Source organism: Lissotriton helveticus, chromosome 1_1 (genome assembly GCF_964261635.1).
Source record: "Lissotriton helveticus chromosome 1_1, aLisHel1.1, whole genome shotgun sequence".
Classification (NCBI taxonomy): domain Eukaryota; kingdom Metazoa; phylum Chordata; class Amphibia; order Caudata; family Salamandridae; genus Lissotriton; species Lissotriton helveticus.
The window spans coordinates 1,372,080,694-1,372,102,315 of NC_136057.1; the positions used below are offsets into that span (position 1 = coordinate 1,372,080,694).

The 21,622-nt window shown below is 49.3% G+C and overlaps 1 protein-coding gene across 8 annotated transcripts in view; it reads left to right on the forward strand.

Annotated features, from left to right (window-relative positions):
* Nucleotides 1-21,622, forward strand: part of PLA2G6 (phospholipase A2 group VI) — a 593,695-nt gene that overhangs the window by 211,109 nt on the left and 360,964 nt on the right. For 2 of the 8 annotated variants that reach the window (XM_078683772.1, XM_078683809.1), the window contains exon 1: nt 17,969-18,068. The exons of the other annotated variants lie outside the window; for them this stretch is intronic. The gene's annotated coding sequence lies outside the window, so the exon portion shown is untranslated. Of the gene's footprint in view, nt 1-17,968; nt 18,069-21,622 lie in introns of those variants that run through there. 8 annotated transcript variants of the gene reach the window in all.

Consider the following 21,622-nt stretch of genomic DNA (forward strand, 5'->3'; position numbering starts at 1 on the left):
TCTCTATGCCACTTTACTCTGCACCACTTGTCTCTACACCACTGTACTCTACAACAATGCATTCTACGCCACTCTACTCAATTCCACTGCCCTCTACGACACTCCACCTTGTAACACTGCTCTCTATTCCACTGCACTCTACACCATTCTAATATGTGCCAATGCACTCTATGCCACTGCACTCTACACCAATCCACTGTATGCCACTCTAATCTACTATTCGCCACTGCACTCTACACCTCTTCACTCTATACCTCTCTACTGTACTCTGCACATCTCTACTCTCCACCACTGGACTCTTCGCCACTGCACTCTACACAACTCCACTTTACTGTGCACCACTCAACTGTATGCCATTTCACTCTACTCTGAAACAATCTACTTTATGCTTCTGCACTCTACGCCACTGCCCTCTACGCCAATGTACTTTACACCACCTTACTCAAAACCAATGTACTCTATGCCAACTACTCTGCACCGCTGCACTCTATGCCACTGTACTCTAATCTGCAACACTCTACTCCACTGGACTCTACACCACTGCAGACTGCACCACTCTAAACCATTGTGCTCTATGTCCCTGTGCTCTATGCCACAGTATTCTACTCTGCACCACTGTACTGTACCCCACTGCTCTTGAGAACTTTCCTCTGCAACACTCTGACACTGCACTCTACGCCAATGTACTCTACACCACTTTCCTCAAAACCAATAAACTCTTCCACTGCACTCTATGCCAACTACTCTGCACTGCTGCACTCTATGCCACTATACACTAATCTACAACACTCTACTCTATCCCACTGGACTCTACACCACTGCACGCTACACCACTGCACGTTACACCACTCTACACCATTGCGCTCTATGTTCCTGCACTTTATGCCACAGTATTCCACTCTCCATCACCGTACTGTACCCCACTGCCCTTTAGAGGACTTTACTCTGCAACATTCTACTCCACTGCACTCTACACCAATGCACTTTGGACCGCTACACCACTCTACTATGTAAGACTGCAATCTCCGCCACTGAGCTCTATGCTGCTCTACTCTGCGCCACCACACTCAATGCCACTATTCTCTACTCTGCACCACTCAGCTCTACGCCACTCTACAGCACTCAGCATCACTACACTCTACACCACTCTACGCCTCTGCACTCTATCCTGCAACACTCCACTCTACCCTGCACCACTTCACTCTACTTTGAAACAATCTTCTCTATACTACTGCACTCTATGACACTGCACTCTACGCCACTCCACTCTACGCCACTCCACTCTGCGATATTCCACTCTATGCCATTGCACTCTACGTCACTGGAATCTATGCTGTGCTACTCCACTCTACTCTGCACCACTGAACTCTGCACCACTCTACCTCACTGCACCCTATGCCAATGCACTCTACACCAATTTACTCTCGGCACCACTGTACTTTACGCTACATTACTCTAGGCCACTCTACTCCACTTTACGATACTCCACTCCACCATAGTCCACTCTATGATGCTCTACTCCATTACACTCTACTCCACTCTATGCTACTCCACTCTGCAACACTCAATTCAACTCTGTGCCACTCTATGACACTATTCCACTCTACAACGCTCCACGCAACTCCCTCTACTCCATTCCATGCCACTTTACTCATCTCTATTTTACAACACACTTCTCCAAACCACACCATTCTATGCCACTCCATTCTTTGACACTCTATGCCTCATCACTGTACTCCACTCTATGCCGCTCCAGTCTCCAATACTCTACTCCACTCTGTGCCTTTCCACTCTACTACACTACTACACTCTTTACCACTTCGCTCTATGACAGTGTACTCTACTCTGCAACACTCTACTCCACTTTATGCAACACCCTACTCCACTTTATGCAACACTCTCTATGCCACTCCACTCTGCTGTACACCACTTCACGACACTATATTCCACTCTACGACACTCTACGCCACGCAACTCTGACACACTACTCCACTCCCTCCATGACACAACACTCCACGCCATTCCCATGACTCTCCACTTCACACCACTCTATTCAACTGTACTCAACACCATTCCACGACTTTCTATGCCACTCTATAATACTCCATGACATTCTACTTTACAACAATTCACGCCACTCTCCTTTAAGCCCCTAACTATTAGCCGTGCTGAACAGTAGTCACACTGGCGTACAAAATGGCTAAAACATATTGGCAAAGCCAATAGCTTTTGCATAGCAGAGTCTTAATGGATTTTACCAAAGCTTTTTTCCCCTTTTACCAGCACTCCCTTTATCCATCCCTCCCTCCGCCCACATTGTTGGTTGCCCTGCCCCCCATCCTCCACCCTTGTTGCTTGTCTAGTCCACAACGCCACTCCCCATTGTTGCATGCCCCATCCACCAACCACTCCCTCTGGTGTAATGGTTATAAAGTACTTTGCAACTCAGTTGGTGTTTGGAAGGTTACTACAGATTTTGGCGACGAGCTGAGCAATCTCGCCATCGCCACTTTTTCTTTGGCTGCACTCGTGGAGTGAAAAGGACGCTTCTGAATTTATATTTATTTAGTTTGTTTCTGGATCGTGTCAAAATGGTGAAGGATCTTGTGGCTTTTACCCTGAATGCGGTGATCTAATCAGCTGTTGCCACAAATACGATTTTTGGATGATTTGTAAGAATCGACATCTACGCCTATTGCAATTGACAAGTGGCAGTTAGCAGTGGCAGTTGAAGCTGTGAGCGTGCCTTACCTTCGTGCTGTGCTTCACAAACTTTAGGAGCATGACGGACTGTGTGGAAGATGTGTATGGATGTACATTATGCAATGACTTATGCGCATTTACATGAATCACAAGATGGGAAATATGATAATTTGCACATATAGGATGCCCATATATTTGCGTTAAGAGGTACAAACACAATGTTCAGCCTCTCTCATGAAGAAGAGATAGTGAAATTATTTTTTTTGCCTCATTTAGTGATGAATATTTCATATCTCTCAATAGTATTCCTTATCAAGAACCGCATCCCGTACTTAGGAATTCTGTTATGATATTAGATAGACTAATATTTCCAATAAACCTGTAATGGAAACAGCCACCTAAAGATTCTGATGTGTGTCCACAGTAATTCACGTTAACATGATTTGTTGGTGGGGGCGTGGTTTAGGCGCCGATGTAGGTGGAAGCGGGACTCCGGAGCTCCTCCGTGCCCGCCTCACACCGCCACATATCCTGAGCCCCGACTCGCGCTCCGTCCCCCCACGAGTGCTCAAGAGAGCATCAGGGACGCGCAGTGAGACTTTGGGGGTCTGGGGGCCTCTGCAACTACCCCCGCCGCACTCAGAGCGGTGAGCGCGGCACCCGGCGATGAGAGCGCCTAAGATGGCGGCCGCCGTCCTGTAACGACGCGCCTGGCGCCGGAGCCTACGAGGCGGGGGAGAGCTCCCCTAATGCTGTGGTGGCTGGGGTCTACCGAAGTTGCCTCCGGAACGCAAACGGAGGTGAGGAGAGCTGGCGGACATCCTCGCGCACGGAGCTGCGGGGCGGAGGACGACCTCACTGCCTGACCCTAAGATGGCGTCGGCCGGGACACGAAGACCGGCTTGAAGAACTGACTGCGGAGTCTCTGGGTCTGTGAGGGACTCGGGGTCGGCGCAGAGCACCTGGTCCGCCCTACTGAGGGGACTTCTGAGGGACCCACACCGCAGGGGGGGTGTACAGCACAAGAGTGTCGACAGAAAAGAGTGCAGGGGGTGAGAGGCTGGCTGCCCGCCCCTGCGACGCATTGGCGGGAGAGAGCGTCTACCTGCCCGGGGGCGCCCGAGACCAGTGCGCCGCATTAGCACTGGGGCCCGTAGGTGCACATCCGGCCTGAGCAATCTCGACGCGGGAACCTCGTCAGGTGCCCTGACCCGGGACTATTGTGCCCCACTACCCTGGTGGAGCGAGCCCCAGCACTTGGTTTACTGCACGGACTGGTCCCCACGGGGCGAGGGCCCAGAGATCGGAGTGGGTGAAGGTCGTGGGGCGGACCAGGGTCTGGAAGGGGTACGCGACACTAACTGCCCGCCAGGATGACACGCGGCAGCAGGAAGAAGGGCTTCGAGGCACTGAAGCTGGACGACCCGGGGCACCCAGAGGACGAAGTCCCGCCGGGGGCGGGGGCCGGGAGTCCATCCCGCCCGCGGGACCCCTCCCTGGGGGACATAATGCAGGCGATAGTGGCGTCGCGGGAGGCCCTTGAGAAACGCATGGACACCATTGGGTCGGACCTGTCTCTGCTAAGGGACGACCACAAAAAGCTGAAGGAGCGGGTAGCGACGACCGAGGGTACCCTGAAAAGTTTGCCAGGAGACGTGGCGGAGCTAAAGACGACCCTGGCGGAAATGGCGCAGAAGGTACGAGTGCTGGAGCTCCGAGCTGAGGACAGTGAAGGGCGCTCTCGGCGCAATAATCTTCGCCTTGTGGGGGTCCCCGAAAAAGCCGAGGGGCGAGACGCGGTCACCTACCTGGAGGGCTGGCTACGCTCAGAGGTGGCCCCGGAGGGACTTTCGTCGTTCTTTGCTATTGAACGGGCTCATAGAGTCCCTGCGCGTCCTCCCAAACCGGGGGCGCCTCCGCGACCGATCGTACTGCGTCTTCTGCACTTCAGGGACAGAGACCATATCCTGCGGAGAGTGAGAGACATCCCGGACCTGAGCATCGACAACAGTCGGATCATGATCTTTCCGGACTTCACCAGAGAGGTGCAAAAGCAGCGGGCCTCCTTCCTGGCGGTCAAGAGGAAACTGAGGTCGTTACAGCTGCCCTACGCTATGCTGTTCCCGGCGCGGCTGCGGGTGGTCGCAGGAGAGCGCACCCACTTTTTCCTGACACCACAGGAGGCTTGGAGCTGGCTGGATTCAAGGGGGGCGTCGGCAGAGGACCGCGCTACAAGGACCCCCCCCAGGAGACACGCGTCGGAGACGCCGCCGGCGGGACGACCTGGCTCCCCATCGGACTGGCAACAGGAACGCGCCAAGGCGGTGCAGGCAGTGGCGACCATTAGCCAGGGGGACGCCAGCCCTTCCAGTAGTGCTTCGGAGCAGTCGAAGGCCAGTGCTCCCAGCCCTGGCTCCAGCAGTGGGCATGAGTTGTCCGAGACAGACCTGCCGGTTGTGACTCCCCAGACTGCGGATGGTATCCTGGACTGAGATGGTTCGCGGGACATCGATCACATGAGTAAGGTACCGGGATGTGTGGGCGGAGGAGGGCCGCTTCAGGACGCTATGCTGTGGGGTGCGGCTGCCCACTGGGACTTCTTACTGAGACCTTGGGGACGGGGAGAGTCGGGGGACATCTCCTGTAGGTTGCTGGGGGTAGTGGGGCGGGGGTCTTCGGGCCTGTCTGGAGCCGGCATTGCCGCCACTCCAGCCCTATTTTGTAATGATACGCTTTTTTGCTAACTATGTTTGGATGGGGTTTCCATGTTGGTTATCTGTCCGGGGGAGTGGGAGTTGGGGTAGGTTGATAGTACAAGTTGGGGGGGGGACAAGGGGGGGGACAAGGGGGGGGCCTAGGCGTGCTGGAGGGGTGGCTGAGAGGGGGATGGGGACATGGTGGTCTCTGCCATGGGATCCGACTTAGGCTACAAATGTCTCACATGGAACGTCAGAGGGATGCACTCGATGCATAGGCGTCATAAAATTCACTCCTATCTGGTCAGGCGGGGCATTCACATCGCCTTCCTTCAAGAAACACATCTGCTGGATAAGGAGGGGAGGGCTCTGCAGCGGCGTTGGAGGGGACAGGTCTTTCACACTGGCTACTCTGCCTATGCTCGGGGGGTGGCCATTTGGGTACGGGCGGGAGTACCCTTCCTGTGCACACAACAGGTAATTGACCCGGAAGGGAGATACGTAATGGTGCGGGGCAAGCTGGACGGGAGGGACCTTAACCTGGGTTGTTTGTACGCCCCGAATGTAGACCAACCTGCTTTCCTCTCCCTTTTGTCCCACAAACTGGCTCAGTTCTTAATGAAGCCCTTGCTCCTGGGCGGCGATTTTAACAGCGTGGCTGACGTTACCCTAGACAGGTCCCACCCCCCCCTACAGATTGCACCAGCTGGTAGACTTGCGCGCTCCGCCTGGCAACGACAGTGGGGTCTGGTTGACTCTTGGAGGGCTAACCACCCACTAGACAGGGACTACTCATTCTTCTCCGGCATTCACGAGCTACACGTCCGCATTGACGCCTTCCTGAGCTCCCAGGACGTGCACGCGGAAGTGAACCACAGTGAGTATCTCACACGCTCGATCTCGGACCATAACCCCCTCCTCGTGCGGCTGCGCTGGTCGCAGTTTCGCCCGAGGATCCCGGCTTGGAAACTACGTCCTGAGGCGCTGGATGACCAGCTCTTCCGGACCACAATTGCGTCAGGCATAGAGGGCTATTTTCAGGTGAATGCGGGCACGGCGGGTTCAGCTGTAACGGAATGGGACGCGTTCAAATCGGTGTTGCGAGGCCAATGCATAGCAACGGCGTCGGGAGTGCGGAAAACGCTTCTGGACGAAATTGGGAAGGAGGACGAGACCCAGCGGAGGCTGGAGAGGGAAAGACCTGAGCGGCCGGACACTCACGGAGACCTGCTGGGGGCGCGAGAGGCGGTGGCGGCATCGGTGGAGCGCCTCCGGTGCTTTGACTACAAAGCCTACCTCACACGAGCGCACTCGGAACGCGACAAATCGGGGGCCCTCCTGGCCTGGCTGGCCAACCCGGCCCGCCGGGGCTCGGTCATGCTTGAGCTCCGAGACCACACGGGAGCGGCGAGATTCGATCAGCAGGGGATCAACGCGTTGTTCTACGACTACTATACTGAACTATACCGCAGCAGGGTCCTCCCTTCGTTGGTGGAGTTCCAGACCTTTATGGAGGATCTGGACCTGCCGGTCCTCGGTGAGGAGGATGCGAAACGGATCGGGGACAAGATCGTGGAGAGAGAGGTACGGGTTGCCATTAAGAGTATGGCAAGGAATAAGACGCCGGGCACGGATGGATCCCCTGCGGAATTCTATCTCACCTACGTGGACCTCCTTGCGCCCCGACTGACGTGGCTGTACAATGAGTCGAGGCGATTGGGCTGTCTACCCGAGACCACGAGGGAGGCGTTGATTGTCCCCCTTCTGAAGCCGGGCAAGGAACCATGGGACAGATCGGCATACCGCCCACTGTCCATGCTTAACCTGGATTACAAGATCCTGAGCAAGATTTTGGCGGCGCGTTTGCTCCCTCACATGTCCAAACTGGTGCATGCGGACCAGTCGGGTTTCATCCCGGCCCGCAATACGGCGCTTAATGTGCGGCGACTCTTACATATACTGGAGGCCGACACTTATGATGGTGACGAGGCGGTGGTGTTCGCTGTCGATATGGAGAAGGCGTTTGACAGCTTGGAATGGCCTTACTTATTCCATGTATTACGAGCGTTGGGCCTTGGGGAAGGCTTCGTAGGTTGGACGAGACTGCTCTACCAAGAAGCGACGGCGAGAGTCAGGACAGGGAGGGTTATCTCTGAGATGTGCAGGGTGGGCAGGGGCACCCGTCAGGGATGCCCTCTTTCCCCCTTACTATTTGCCTTGGCTGTCGAACCCCTTGCGGCACGAGCCCGGCTGGGCCGGGCGTATCAGGGACTGGACGTCTATGGCCAAGTACACCACATAGCGTTATACGCAGATGATCTGCTGATGTTCCTGGCGGACTCGGCGAACTCTCTGCGTGGTGCTAAGACTCTCCTGCAGTCGCTGAGCAGTGTCTCCGGTCTTCGTGTGAACTGGGCGAAATCCCACCTATTTCCGACCCGCCCGCGGGGAGAGTGCCCGCAGGAAACGGAGGGCGTGACTTGGGTGGAGAGAGGCCTACGATACCTTGGCACCACGATCTTCCACGACAGGGCCGATATCCTTGAGGGGAATATCGGGTCGGCGATCAGGCATGCTAAAGGGAACTTCGACTTTTGGGGCACGCTCCCGCTATCACTCATGGGGAGGGTGGCGCTGCTCAAGATGGTGACCTTACCACGATTGCTTTACTTCTTCGGGACCCTCCCGATCTGGATCCCGGCGAGCTACTTTCGGCGACTGCGATCGATGGTCATCGGCTTTTTGTGGGGGGCAGGCAGGCGCAGGGTGGCTCACGCCACACTTCTCCGCCCTAGAGCGGATGGCGGGCTGGCACTGCCGGACTACGAGCTCTACTACTTGGCGGCACAGCTGCAGTGGCTGACGCAATGGGTAGCACGGGCCAGGAGAGGGACAGACGGATCGGGAGAACCGGCGGGTCCAGTCCAGGTGCTGTCGCGGATCGTACTGGGTCTACCGATGGGGGATTTCCACCTCACACAGGAGTTTGCGACGGCCCGGAAATGCTGGAACAGATATCGCCGGAGGTGTGGTATTGCGATTCCGTACGCACCTGAGATCCCTCTTGGGCTCTGCGGGGCACTTCCGCATGGGGGCTCGTGGCGCGGGCTAGAAGGATGGGACCAGCAGGGGCTGTCATCCATGGGTGACCTGTACGAAAACGGGGCGATGTTACCCTTTGATCTCCTCCAGGACCGCTTTGGGTTGGCAGGCGGGGACTTCCTCCTTCATGCGGCCCTAACGGCGGCGATCCGCAGACACTGGAGAACGGGCATGTCGGAGCCACCATTGTCTCTGGGCTGCCAATACATCGTGATGATGACAGGGACGGTCAAGGCTGTCGCGTGCCTGTCTCGTCGCATGGTCTCGGAATCTGTCGCTCCACTGCTGGCCTTGAAGGCGAAATGGGAGGCTGATTTGGCGATTGAGATCCCCGAGGAGGCATGGAAGGGAATACTGGAGGGGGCCCGAAATAGCACACGCAACGCAAGGTTCCAGCTGGTGCACTTTTATGTCCTGCATAGGGCCTACCTGACCCCTGATAAATTGCATACATACTTCCCGGCCCACCCGGCATCCTGCCCACGTTGCCCGGCAGATCCCGCCGACTTCCAACACATGTTCTGGTCGTGTCCCGAGCTGGGGCCCTTTTGGGAGGAAGTAGTGGAGGTTCTAAGGGAGGTGACGGAAAGGGACCTGCAACTCACCATGGCGCATTGCATACTACACTGGTTCCCACACACTTCAAAAAATAAAGTCACTAGCAAGTTTCTGGACTTGGGGCTTCTCCTGGCGAAGCGAGCCATCACGTCCCAATGGAAGGCGTCCCGGGGCCCTGTGATAGGGCGCTGGAGGTCTGAACTGCATAAGTGGGCTAGATGTGAGGGTGAGGTTCGCCTGCGAGCCGCGCTCAGGGCAGGCAACGACACAGCACTGGAGAGGGCCAGGGCGTGGGAGGGGATGGTCCTGGGACTCACTCTCGTGGACATGGAGGAGGAGGACTCCCCGGGACATAGTCCGGCTCCGGCGGAGCGCCCGTCAGACGGGGGGACGGTCTAGACCTGATTTGCTGCTTCCCTACCTTTGAGTTCCACTGTGAGGACTTACGAATGATAGCTGATAACTCCTGGTACTAAGTTCCGGATCTGGTCCTGTGATTGGGATTAAGATTCTGATTGGACGATACTCTGGCACGCCTGGGGGGGAGGGGGGTCTGGCTAGGGGTGGGAGGGCTATTAGGGGTGGTCCTGGGCGAGGGTGGAGGGGTAGTTGGGGTTGAGGGTGTTGTGGGAGAGGGGAGGGGGTTTGTTCAGGTTGGGTGACAAGAGGCTCTTGGTTCACCTGGCTTTGGGACAGGGAGTAGAGAATGTTAGGACCAAAAGCGGCCATGTTATTCCTCCTCCGATTGGTGGCTACGGGCATGTACTGAACGCCCGTGTTAAATTTTTCTTCCCAACGTGTTATTGCCGCTCGACCTCTGGGTTGTGAGCTGAATGGCTGTGTAATGCTGGGGGGAGGGGCGACACACCACAGGCGAACCAAGGAGAGACGATGGAACATGCTGTTTGATTATATGCTCTTGCTGCAATAAAAAAATATTTACAAAAAAAAAACATGATTTGTTGGTTTGTGAGACCTTTTTCACACTTTTGCTAATTTTGACTGTCCATATTTGGCTTGCCAAAGCCCCCCCAAATAAAAGCCATGGTCTTTCTAACCCCCCCAGGAGACAAATACATAGGGGTGAGGGCTGCCAGAATGGGCATGCCAATGCCCCCACCCCAAAAAAACAATTGCCACAATCCCCCCCCCCCCCACCCCCCCGCCACCCTCCGGAGGTAGATTGGGACAATAGCCCTTATCTGCCCATTAGGGGGGGGTGCAGAAAGCCCAGTAGGCACCAAGGATTGTGTTTTTTATTATACATTGGGATGGATGCCAATGCCCCCACCCCCTACAAATATTAGTTGGGACTGTGGAAGTATGTGGCTCCCTGCAGATTCCAGAACTTTCCTTCACAGAAATGTGAGGAAAGTGTTTTTATTTTACAAAATTTGAGGTTTGCAAGGGATTCTAAGTAACAGAACTTGGTGAGAACCCCACAAGTATCCTCATCCTGGATTCCCCTGGATGTCTAGTTTTAAAAAAAATGTATAGGTTTGCTAGGTTTCCTTAAGTGACGGCAGAGCTAGGGTCCATAATCCACAGCTAGGCACATTGCGGAAAAAGGGGACGTTTTCACTGGAAAAATGTGATGTGTCCACGTTGAGTTTCGGGCCGTTTCCTGTCGCGGGTACTACTTGTACCCACACAAGTGAGGTACCATTTTTATCAGGGGACTTAGAGGAACACAGAATCATAGAACAAGTGTTATTACCAATTGATGTTCTTTGCATTTCTACCTTCCAAATGTAAAACAATGTGTAAAAAAGAAGTAATTTTGAAAAATGTCCTCCAATTCACATGCTTATATGGGTACCCACAATTTCAGAGATATGCAAATAACCACTGCTTCTAAACTCTGTTTTGTTTCCATTTCGGAAATATATAGGTTTCCTTGGTACCTATTTTTCACTCTTGATATTTTACCAAATGAATTGCTATATAGTGAGTACACAATGAAAAACCTATAGCAAGAGGCAGCTCATTATTGGTTCTGGGTGGGTACCTCGGATTCTTGGGGAGCCTACAAGTCCTATATATCCCTGCAACCAGAAAGGTCCAGCAGACGTAACGATATATTGCTTTAACAAATCTGCCATACTTAAAAATTACAGGTGAAAACAGTGGCACAAATGGCTGTTTTTTCAACTCAATTTCAGTTTTTTTTAATTGCAATTGTTAACTTCTATAGAAAAACCTTGAAAGATCTACACAAATGACCCCTTGCTGAATTCAGAATCCATACATTTAGCTGACTTAGCATGACACCTGTCATACCTATGACAGGTGTCATCCTAAGTCAGCTAAATGTATGGAATGTGGTTTAATAGGACATTTTGTAAAGTATATAAGCGCAAAGAAAAGAAAAAGAGTAAAGGTAGCAAAGTAGCATGTGTTAACCAGAGTGATGAAGAAGATTCCACATTGGAGGATAGGGCGGAAGATAACAGCTCAAAGTTGGAGTACAAAAAAAGAGTGGCGCTAAAAATCTCCGGGGATGGAGAAAATAAACCCCTGTGTTGGATCTCTTTCAGTGGAATAGTGATACAAGTGGCAGCGGATTCAGGTTTTCCGTATACAAATATTGCAGAAAGTGTGTGGCAGAATCATTTCATTAGAGTTTTGGGGAACATTTGGAACCAGCAGATATTAATCCGGAGAGTTATACCGGAGATAATATTGATATGCTGGGCATGAGACAGTTAATATTCAGATTTAAGAATGGACATGCTATGTGTAATTTGTATGTGGCTAAAGACTGTCCATCTGTTGTAGGATGGAAGAATCAGAGCTTAGCATTATCTTAGATCCTAATAGTCCGGGGCAGGTGTTGGTTGCATGTGAGGCTGAGGACACTAGGAAAGGGGTGTTGGGTGAATTCCCAGCTGGTATTCAGTTGAAAAAGTGGAAAATTAAAGGGGTTTGCACACAAAACAAGATTGAGACGTGATGCCATTCCTAAAATACATAAACCACGCAACTTATCATTAATTGTGAGTGAGAAAGTAAAACTGGAATTTTACAAACTTATTGAAACCCACATTATTGAGCCTGTAGAGGCTTCTGAATGGATTTAGTTGTAGCCAGGCGAGCTAATGGCAAAGTTTGTTTATGTGTGGACTTCTGAGTGCTTAACTACCACATAATTGTGGACCAGTTTACATTACCATGCATTGATGAAATGTTGTCACTCACTAGTAGCGCCAAGTGGTTTTCGACCTTGGATTTTTCTGCCGGATACCACCAGGTGGTACTGGATCCTGGCAGTAAAGACTGTGCCGCGTTCTGCATGCCATTTGGATGCTACTAATTCCAATGCATGACATTTGGCCTTGAGTCTGCAACAGCGTTTTTTCAAAGGCTCATGACGCAATTATTTGAACATATTAGTGATGTAACATTTTTTTAGGATGTCATACGTATCATGAGGAAGAGTGGGAGACATCATGGTGAGTATTTTAAAAGAAAAAGGGCTTACTGCAGGAATCAATAAATGCAAATTAGCAGAGCGCATGGTCACATATTTATATCATGAAATTAGTGATAAAGGATTTAAACCCAAACAGAAATGGGTAGAGGCTATTAGTAAAGCACCTTCTCCGAAAAACAAAGATGAACTTTGTTCATTTTTTGGGTTAGCGGAGTTCTACTCCAAATTTGTAGAACATTTTTCAGAAAAAAACAGATGTGATGCGCATGTTACTTAGGAGTAAGAGCAAGATTGAGTGGTCTCTTCAATGCCAGAATTCCTTTGTGGAAATAAAACAAGCAGCTGAAAGTGCACCCACCTTGCAAGGAGGTTTCGATCCTACTGTGGAAACGTTTGTCACAAAGGATGCAAGTGGGAAAGAGTTAGGGAGTGTACTTACTAAAAAAATGAAGAATGGATGTGAAGTGGTTATTGCTTTTTTGTCTAGGTCACTCACACCCAGGAGAAGTGTGGCTCACTGGTTAGAGGAGGCAGACCCTGATGCAGAGGTCAGACCCGGGACCAGGGTTCAATTCCTGACGCGGCAGGGTCTTGAGCTCAAAATGTCCACGGACTCGATAATTCTCGCCTCGGTGCCTACTCGAATCATGGGTTCACACTCTGCAACTCTGGGCAATAGCTTGCTTAATGTCCACTAAGGCCTCACCGCGATGGGATGCCTGGTCTTCACCTTGGGATTGCCCAGTAGGGGTTATCTCGCAGGGAAAGCCAGGACGGGTTCCCAAAGCAAGCGCTAAGAGACCTGTCGGTGATTTGGCGCTATATAAATCGAAATTAACATAACATAACATAACCCACGGAGGAGAAGTACTCTGTGATAGAAGAGTCGTTCTGTGTGGGCTCTTGAACGTTTTTGTAAATTCTTGTGGGGTATAAAATTCATTGTCTGCTCTGATCATAAGCCGTTGATTAAATTGTTGACTACAGAGGGTTTACCTAGAGCCACTGCACATATTGCTAGACCATCCATGAGGTTACAAGATTTCTTGTATGAAGTACAATAAGTTCCAGGAAGGAAAACTTTTACAGCAGATTTCTTGAGCAAATCATCCTTACCTCTTAGGGAAGTGGATAATAACCCTAGGAATTAAGTACGCATGGTGAGGATTTTTATTATTGGAGAAACCAAAAGTTTGCAGAAGGTTGAATGGATAGTAGTGTCCAAGGAGGACGATGTATTGAATTCAGTCAAGAGTAAAGTTGTGAGGGGTCAGGGAGATTGTGTGAAGACAGAGATCCATGGCGAAATGAAAGCGTTTTGGGAGATTAGAGATGAATTGGGATTGGAAGGTATGTTTGTGGTAAGGGGTGACAAAGTTATTTCCCTGTGAAGTATCGGGAGCAAGATTATGTTGTGCCATGAAGGACATGCGGGCATTACACGTAGAAAATGCAACATTAAAGCATTGTATTGGTGGCCTAAGATCGATGCTGAAATAGATTTGTAAGCTCATGCATGGAATGTGAAAGAGCTGATAAGTCTTTGAAAACATTCAACCCTCCTTTGAGTTCATTGGGGGGGTCCCATTTTGCCCTGGGAGGAAGTGGCGCGGTATATCATGGGTCCAATAGTGTGGAGCGATGGAAGTAAATATATTTCAGTGTTAATGGATTTGTTCTCTAAATAGCTTGAAGTAGAAGTGGTGGAAAAAGTGGATACTAAATCTTTTATTGAATTCTTGAATTCAATATTTTTGAGAGGGTTTCCCTTCTTCTGTGCTTATGGACAATGGTGTCTAATTTAAATTGGAGGAAATAGAGATGTTCATGGAAGTTGCTGGTATTACACAGAAATACACAGCACTTTATCACCCTATGGGTAATGTTGTTGTGGAGAGGGCAAACAGAAATATAAAAGGTATTTTGCAGTTAGCTAGTCAAGGAAGGAAAAATTGGGAGACTGAATTAAGGAAAATGGTATGAACACATAGCGTCACCGTTTATGAGTCAGTAGGAGAAAGTCATTTTGGCATATGAGAGGACGCAGGCACACTCTAAAGCTAATCTGTGGTGGATTATTAGAGGGAGAAATAGTGTCATGGAATGCTGAGGAAGTTAGAAAGTGTATTCTAGCATCCCAGGAAAGGAAGAGGATGTATTTCAACTGAAATCTGCTAAGAGTGTGCCTCAGAGGCAAAGTAAGTTTAGCAGTCCAGTCAGGGTTGTGAAATTAATGGAAAATACAGTGAAGATGGCAGTACTTGTCACATGAGTAGATTGGTTAGGGTTAAAGAAATTGGGCATGGTGTGCATGAACCTGACCCTAGATGGAACACACTCTTTCTGTAATAAGTACTGGTGGATTGATAGTGTTGCTGGTGTTGAGGAGAATGTAATGGATCAAGAAGAGCAAGACGAAGGGGGTGTTGTGGTGAACAAGGAAAAGAAGCAGGAGGTATCAAGAGAGTGTGGAGATGACAGAGGTGAATAGTGAAGTAGTGGATGGTGGTGATCAGAGTGACTGCACAGACGGCGGAAGGACAAGTGCCACTGGCAGAAATATAAGGAAACCTAAGAAGTTAGAAGATTACATTTGCAGTGTTAGATGTATTGCTGTTAGCTGGATATATTATATGTATCTGTATCCTTTAACTGTATATCGCTGTTTTCATTGTTTTAATAATTTGTTATGTGGAAAGAGAAGGGTTGTGTACTAATGAGGTTCCTTTATATAATTATGTAAGTAGAATGTGGGGTGTAGATTTAGAATGGTGTTTCCATTCCATGTACTTAAGGTGTTGTTTAGAATGTTTGTTGGGGATGATGCTGGACTACATCTGTGCTGGGACAGGTTCACAAACCTGTATGAGATTGCACTGTAAAGTACTTTGCAACTCAGTTGGTGTGCTGGAAGGTTACAACACCTTCTACTTCACTGCTTGCCCCAACCCATCCGCCAGAAGAAAGCCCCCAAAAGTCACCTAAAGGGTTTCAAAGTGCTTCAAAGATGCAGACTCCCTGCTCTGCATGGCCTTTTTTGGAGCTGTCTTCATGAGGGGCTAACACGGCAAACTTAATATCAGACTTAAGATAAATAAACTTTTTGGGTGTAGAGAATGATTACCAAGAAAACTGATCACTGCTCCTCGTGTTTAGTGCTGGAGGTATCATAGCACTCCCCCACCACCCAGCTTTCAGCCATGTGCATAGTGCCTATATAGGCAACACTCCCCACCCTTTGCAAACTTAGCATGCACAATGTAATAATAAATACACAACATAATTCGTTGTTGGGAAAACATTGCTTCAGTTTTATTCCATACAAAAGTATGCAACATGGTGGGTTAAATTACAGGCCATCCAAGGGCTGGCAGCGGTGACTGACCTATGCTGCCTTGCCTGCCTGAAGAGCCAAATTGCACTGTGGTCAATCCAATTGGTGCTACCAGTTATGAGGAGAATACCGTGAACCATTGGTCCACCACTTTACTTACACCCCTTTACAGGACGGAGCCTTACAAGGCAAGCCCCCAGTTACTCAGGCTTCCACCCGCCAAAGGACTAGCGGGGTGCCGACGATTCTTTCTTCACGGTCCTGCCGTAAAGACTCCTTGGGTTTGGCACAGGCACCCCTATTGTGCTCCAGAAGAGGTACGCTGCTGTACCCTTCCACCTCTGGATCACCCTGTAACTCTGTCAAAGCTCTGGATGTGACCACCGTCACAGAGCCCTCCATCAAGGTCTCTGTTTCCTTCACTTGCAACCTGCTGTTTCCAACACTTCACTAATGTCCAGTAAGAAAGGATCCATGCCCACCTATGACAGGTGCACCCCATCCTCTTTGTTGACCTTTACTCATTCTAGGAAGACCATCTCCTTAGCTACCTCTGACAGGTGGGCCCGTCCCTATCGGGGGACCATGTGTGTACACAAAAAAGGCCGCTCCAATGTACCTAACCCGTCATATTTCATACTGAATTAGAGTTGAACCATGCCCTCGAGCTTGGTGGGCTTGTCCATGGCTTTAATTCTTATCTGTTGGAATGAGATGGACTCTCCGGGAGGGGATATACTGTTCTTTCCTTGATCACAGATTTGTTACCCTTCACGTTATTGCAGGCCCTATAACCTTCTGCAACCTGTCGTTACCGTCCTTTTAGTAGGACCGCTTCCCTATCTACCTCTGATAGGTGTGTGCCCCGTCCCTATCGGGATACCATGTGGTCTTTGCACAGAAGAGGCCATACCTAACTTCCTAAGCCCTTCTATTAGATACAAATTGAGTTGAACCAAGCCCTCCTGCTTGGTGGGCTTGCACGTGGCTATATTAACCTTTCTGTAAGACTGTACGATGTCCTCCCTGGGAGTTGGGAACTACTGTTCTCTTCCTGAACCACAGCCTTGTTTACCCTGCAAGTTATTGTTCGGGCCAACCAATACCCTATTTCCGCCACTGACCTCCAATTGTACGGGAGCGCAGTGCCAACATGTGATGGGACCCCAAGTGTACAACATAGCTAATATAATTGTACAAAGCCAATAGCTCATATGCGAAGCCTATTTGGCTTTGGCAATGCTTGTTTTCTTTGCATTTCCTATCAGGTGATATTGCGTAAAGGGCGCTGAAAAGGCAGGCATCTTTTTATATAAAACAACTGCTCCATCTCTCTTCTTCCCTCTGAGAAGGCGGTAGCAACTGAGTTTTGACATGTAACGTGCCACACAGCAAACGTTAGCATGCCTTAGTTTTGCGGCATGTGTAATTTTAAAAACGATTGAGGGAAGGTTAGGTAGGCATCTTTTTCATGTATAAAACAACTGCTCTCGTCTCTCTTCTTCACTCGCAAGGGTATCAGCTGAGTTTGACATGCAACATGCCACACAGCACACATTAGATTTGTGACATATGCCTTTTTAAAAACAATTCCAAAAACGTTATTTTGAAACCTGGCTGCAAAACTTGAGTGACAATAAAAACAAGGACTAGAAAGAGACCGGACAAATCATGTCAGCGGTGCCACTGGAGTAGTCCATTTCCATTTTTACAATCCTAATCCTGTATTTGTTTAGTCAGTCGTTTCATGATGTTATACCCATGTATGTAAATTAATATGGATCAGAACATTTGTATTTAATTCCACTTGTGCTTACCACAAAAATGCCTATCTAATGCTTTTCCAATGGGTATCGCTGTTAATATAAAAGTAACATGCGTATAACAATGTATCTATCATTTGTGTTATTGTAGACCAGGTCGAAGAAGGATATGATTATGTTCCTCCTGTGTCGGTAGAATGTTGCGGTTTATGGCTTTGAAAATCTGGTCAATCTAGCAATAGAGGTTTATTTGTTGCTTGCAGAACAAAAACAAATAGTGTTTTCCCATTCAAACACTGTGCGAGAACAACAATCGTTCATTCCGAGGCCACTTCTGCCCAACTAAAGATGGCGCCCACAATACCAACTGAAGGGTTAGCGCACCAGTGAGCCTGTCCATTCCCACACAGCACTCCTTCACCGGAAGCGTGTGCTTCGGACGCCAGTTGCCTTTCTAGCTTTTGGGCTTGAAGACACAGGTGAGCTGTCACTGTGGGGAAGTGGTGGAGAAGATTAGGTGTCCCGTGGGTAGTGACGTGGTTGTCATCGCTCGAAGGCACCTTTTTTGGTTGCCCAATGGGGAGGGTCGCTGCAATATTTGGGGATCGGGAAACAATTGTTAAATATTTTAAGCTTTGATCTGCCGTTCATTGATAAGTGAACGTGTACCCTTTCGATGAGTCCACCAGTCAGTGTTGAATTTGTTGTCATTAGACACTTTGCCAGCTCCAGTCTGTATTATAAAGGTAGACTAGTTGTTACTGTTGTCTGCACATGAGATCGGCTTCGCACAGTGTGTGGTTAAGGATGACTAACATTCTGAGCTGATCCAAACCCTCTTAAAAAGCGGCGGTAGGACAGGAAAGAGGGAAGGGTGAAACTGATAAAGGGCAGAGACCAAAGGGAATTAATACAACGATAAGGAAGTGTATGAACAACATAAATCAAAAACGTGCAGAATATAGTCTGCTGTAAGGCTGAAGTCCACAGCTGCTCTTTGCCTATACGCCAGTTATCTAGATTAACATCTGTAGCACTGTAAAAACTTTAGAGTAACTCGGGTACCTGCGGCCAGGATTCATACCCCTATAAAGCATGGGCGCATCCACAGATGGTTGGATCCGTCTCTTCCCTATGTCACGGTCGGCGCTCTCTTCCCTGTCATCCTGCTCTTTCTTCCCTGTCATCCTGCTCTCTCTTTCCTGTCCTGTTTCTCGACACTCAGTTCTCTCTTCCCTACCACACCTTAATCTCTTGTAATTTTTCCTTAGCTTCCATATGCCACTGTGTCCCCTCTTCAGGGCTTTAAGTGAGAAGACAAAACAAGCATTGGCATAGCCAATAGGTCTCGCCTTTGGGACCTTATTAGTATTTAGTTATGCAGCACAATTTCCTTGGTGCAACAGCACCAACTGTTGCATGGCTAAACACTTATAAGGTCCCAAAGGCGAGACCTATTGGCTATGCCAATGCTTGTTTTTAATGGATTCCATCAATGCAGCAATCGTTTGACATATTCAGCGAAGAGTAAACATTACTCAGTTGGTATGCTCCTGATAGGCCTATGCTTTGTTTACTTAAGAGAAACAGGTTTTCAAGTTTTATTTCCCAGGTGGTGGAGCTGGAACTACAGCTGCGGGGAGAGCTCCTGTAGCTACAGCATCCTCCTACCAAAGGGCTTTGTTTGCTGATTTACTCGTTGCTCTCCGAAATTGAGGACAGGAGAAGGGAGAGTAAGGGAGGAGCAGGCGTCAGCCGAGGGGGAGAAAGCTCTAGGTGGGAGATCTAGTGAACGGCTGAGGGAGTGAAATGGAAAAGAAGCCAACAGTGAAGACGTAGAGACTCGGAGAGAACGAGGAAGGAGAAGGAAGATGTCAGAATGTAAAAGATGCGGTATGGAGGAGGGAGGAGGAGATGTACGAAGGAGAGAGTAATTGAGGAAAGAATCAGCTAAACCGGAGCTGTAGCAACAGTGGAAACCTGGCTAAAATGAAGAGCAAAAGTACACAGCAAAAGGAAAAGAAGGGAAAGGAAAAGAAGGGAAATCAAAATAGGGACAAAAGTATGATTGCGCTGCGGAAACAAAGCACAGAGCAGCAGGGTGTCAAAAAGAGAAGGTAGAGAAAGTAAGGATGGGACTTGATGGAATGATCAAAAAAAGGTGACAGCACAAGACCTGGGAGAAGTGGAGGAAAATGAAGAGAGAGGTATATGGGCATGTAACGAGAAAACAAGAGTGAAAGAATGGGTGATGTGGAGGACACAGGTAATCAGAATGGAGCAGCGGGGAAGGAGGTGCGGGCAGAAGAAGGGAGAGTAAGGGAGGAGCATGCATCAGCCGAGGAAGAGAAAGCTCTAGGTGGGAGATCTAGTGAACAGCTGAGGGAGTGAAATGGAAAAGAAGCCAACAGTGAAGAAATAAAGAGACTCAAAGGAGAGAACAGGAAGGAGAAGGGAGATGTCAGAATGTAAAAGATGCGGTATGGAGAAGGGAGGAGGAGATGTAGGAAGGAGAGAGTAATTGAGGAAAGAATAGGCTAAACCGGAGATGTAGCAACAGTGGAAACCTGGCTAAAATGAAGAGCAAAAGGACACAGCAAAAGGAAAAGAAGGAAATCAAAACAGGGACAAAAGTGACATTACGCTGTGGAAACAAAGCACAGAGCAACAGGGTGTCAAAAAGAGAAGGTAGAGAAAGTAAGGATGGGACTTGATGGATTGATCAAAAAAAGGTGACAGCACAAGACCTGGGAGAAGTGGAGGAAAATGAAGGGAGATGTATATGGGCATATAACGAGAAAGCGAGAGTGAAAGAACAGGTGATGTGGAGGACTCAGAGGTAATCGGAACGGAGCCGAACACAGAGGAGATGGCTTCGAGCTCCAGTACAGGTAGAGAGAGGAATGACAAGGACACGAGGGCAGCTTGGGAAGGACTTCTGCTGATTACCTTCAAGTACCGTCTTCCACTGCCAAGTAAACTGCCCTCAGGACAGAAAGGGCAGAGGGGGAGCATGAAACAGAAGACATGTATAGTGACTAAGCAAAGGGCAGGGCGACAAAAAAGGGAGCCAGAGAGAATGAGCAACAAGACCCGCGGCCATGAGACGCTCTCTGTTGTGGGGGAGGGGCATTGACGCGCGAGCAAGACAGAGAGGCGGAGCGAGGCGCGCGAGAGGAAAGCCAGATGGCGTCTCTGTTCTTAACTGTGTGCGTAACCGCATACTCTATGCCACACAAAAAGCTGTGGTCTTCTTTTTAAAGCCCACTCACTAAATGTCTCGCCAGAGCAGCTCATGCGCAGGCTCAGGCGAGACCTAAAAACTGGGGGTCTCTCAAAGGGGCGTGGCCTATATAATTACGGGCTTGCCTTAAAAGCACATAAACTGAAAATCAATTCTTAGCTTAGTGTGCCGCCTGACTGGCATTTTTCTGTCATTACATCCAGATATATAATACAGCAAGTAAAATTACACTCGCAACAAGCCAGTACTATTGGATTTGTTAATGATTGTGAGTTGCATAGCATAAATAAGCAACAAGTATGGCTTCGTAGTTATAGCATATTGAAAATGCTTCAGTTCTGAAATGGTGAGACTGCAAAAGAACTATAACAAGTCTCTTTGAAGTTACATCAACGACAGTGAAGGATGTCACTGCTGCAAAGCTAAGATTTGTTGTTTCCACCCTGAGGAATGAAGAGCCCGATATGGACCAGTCTCAGCACCTGCATTTTAGAACTGCCGGTTCTGAGCACCGACAGGACCCTGCTCACTTAAAGCTCAGGTCCTTTTACTGTCACTCTATCCTCTCTCAGTTGTGTTCTCTTCAAAGTCACTTCGCTCTTTCTTCCTATTTCCACCCTCTCGTCCATGTCAATGACTCTCCCCTACTTGTCACTCTTGTCCTTTGTTCATCCATGTTTCTGACCTTTATTCCGTATCATTCGACGATCTGTCATTCTCTCCTCACTTAAGTCACTCTTTCCACTTATCCCTGTCACTATTATCTCTCACTCTACCCCCTCTTCCTTG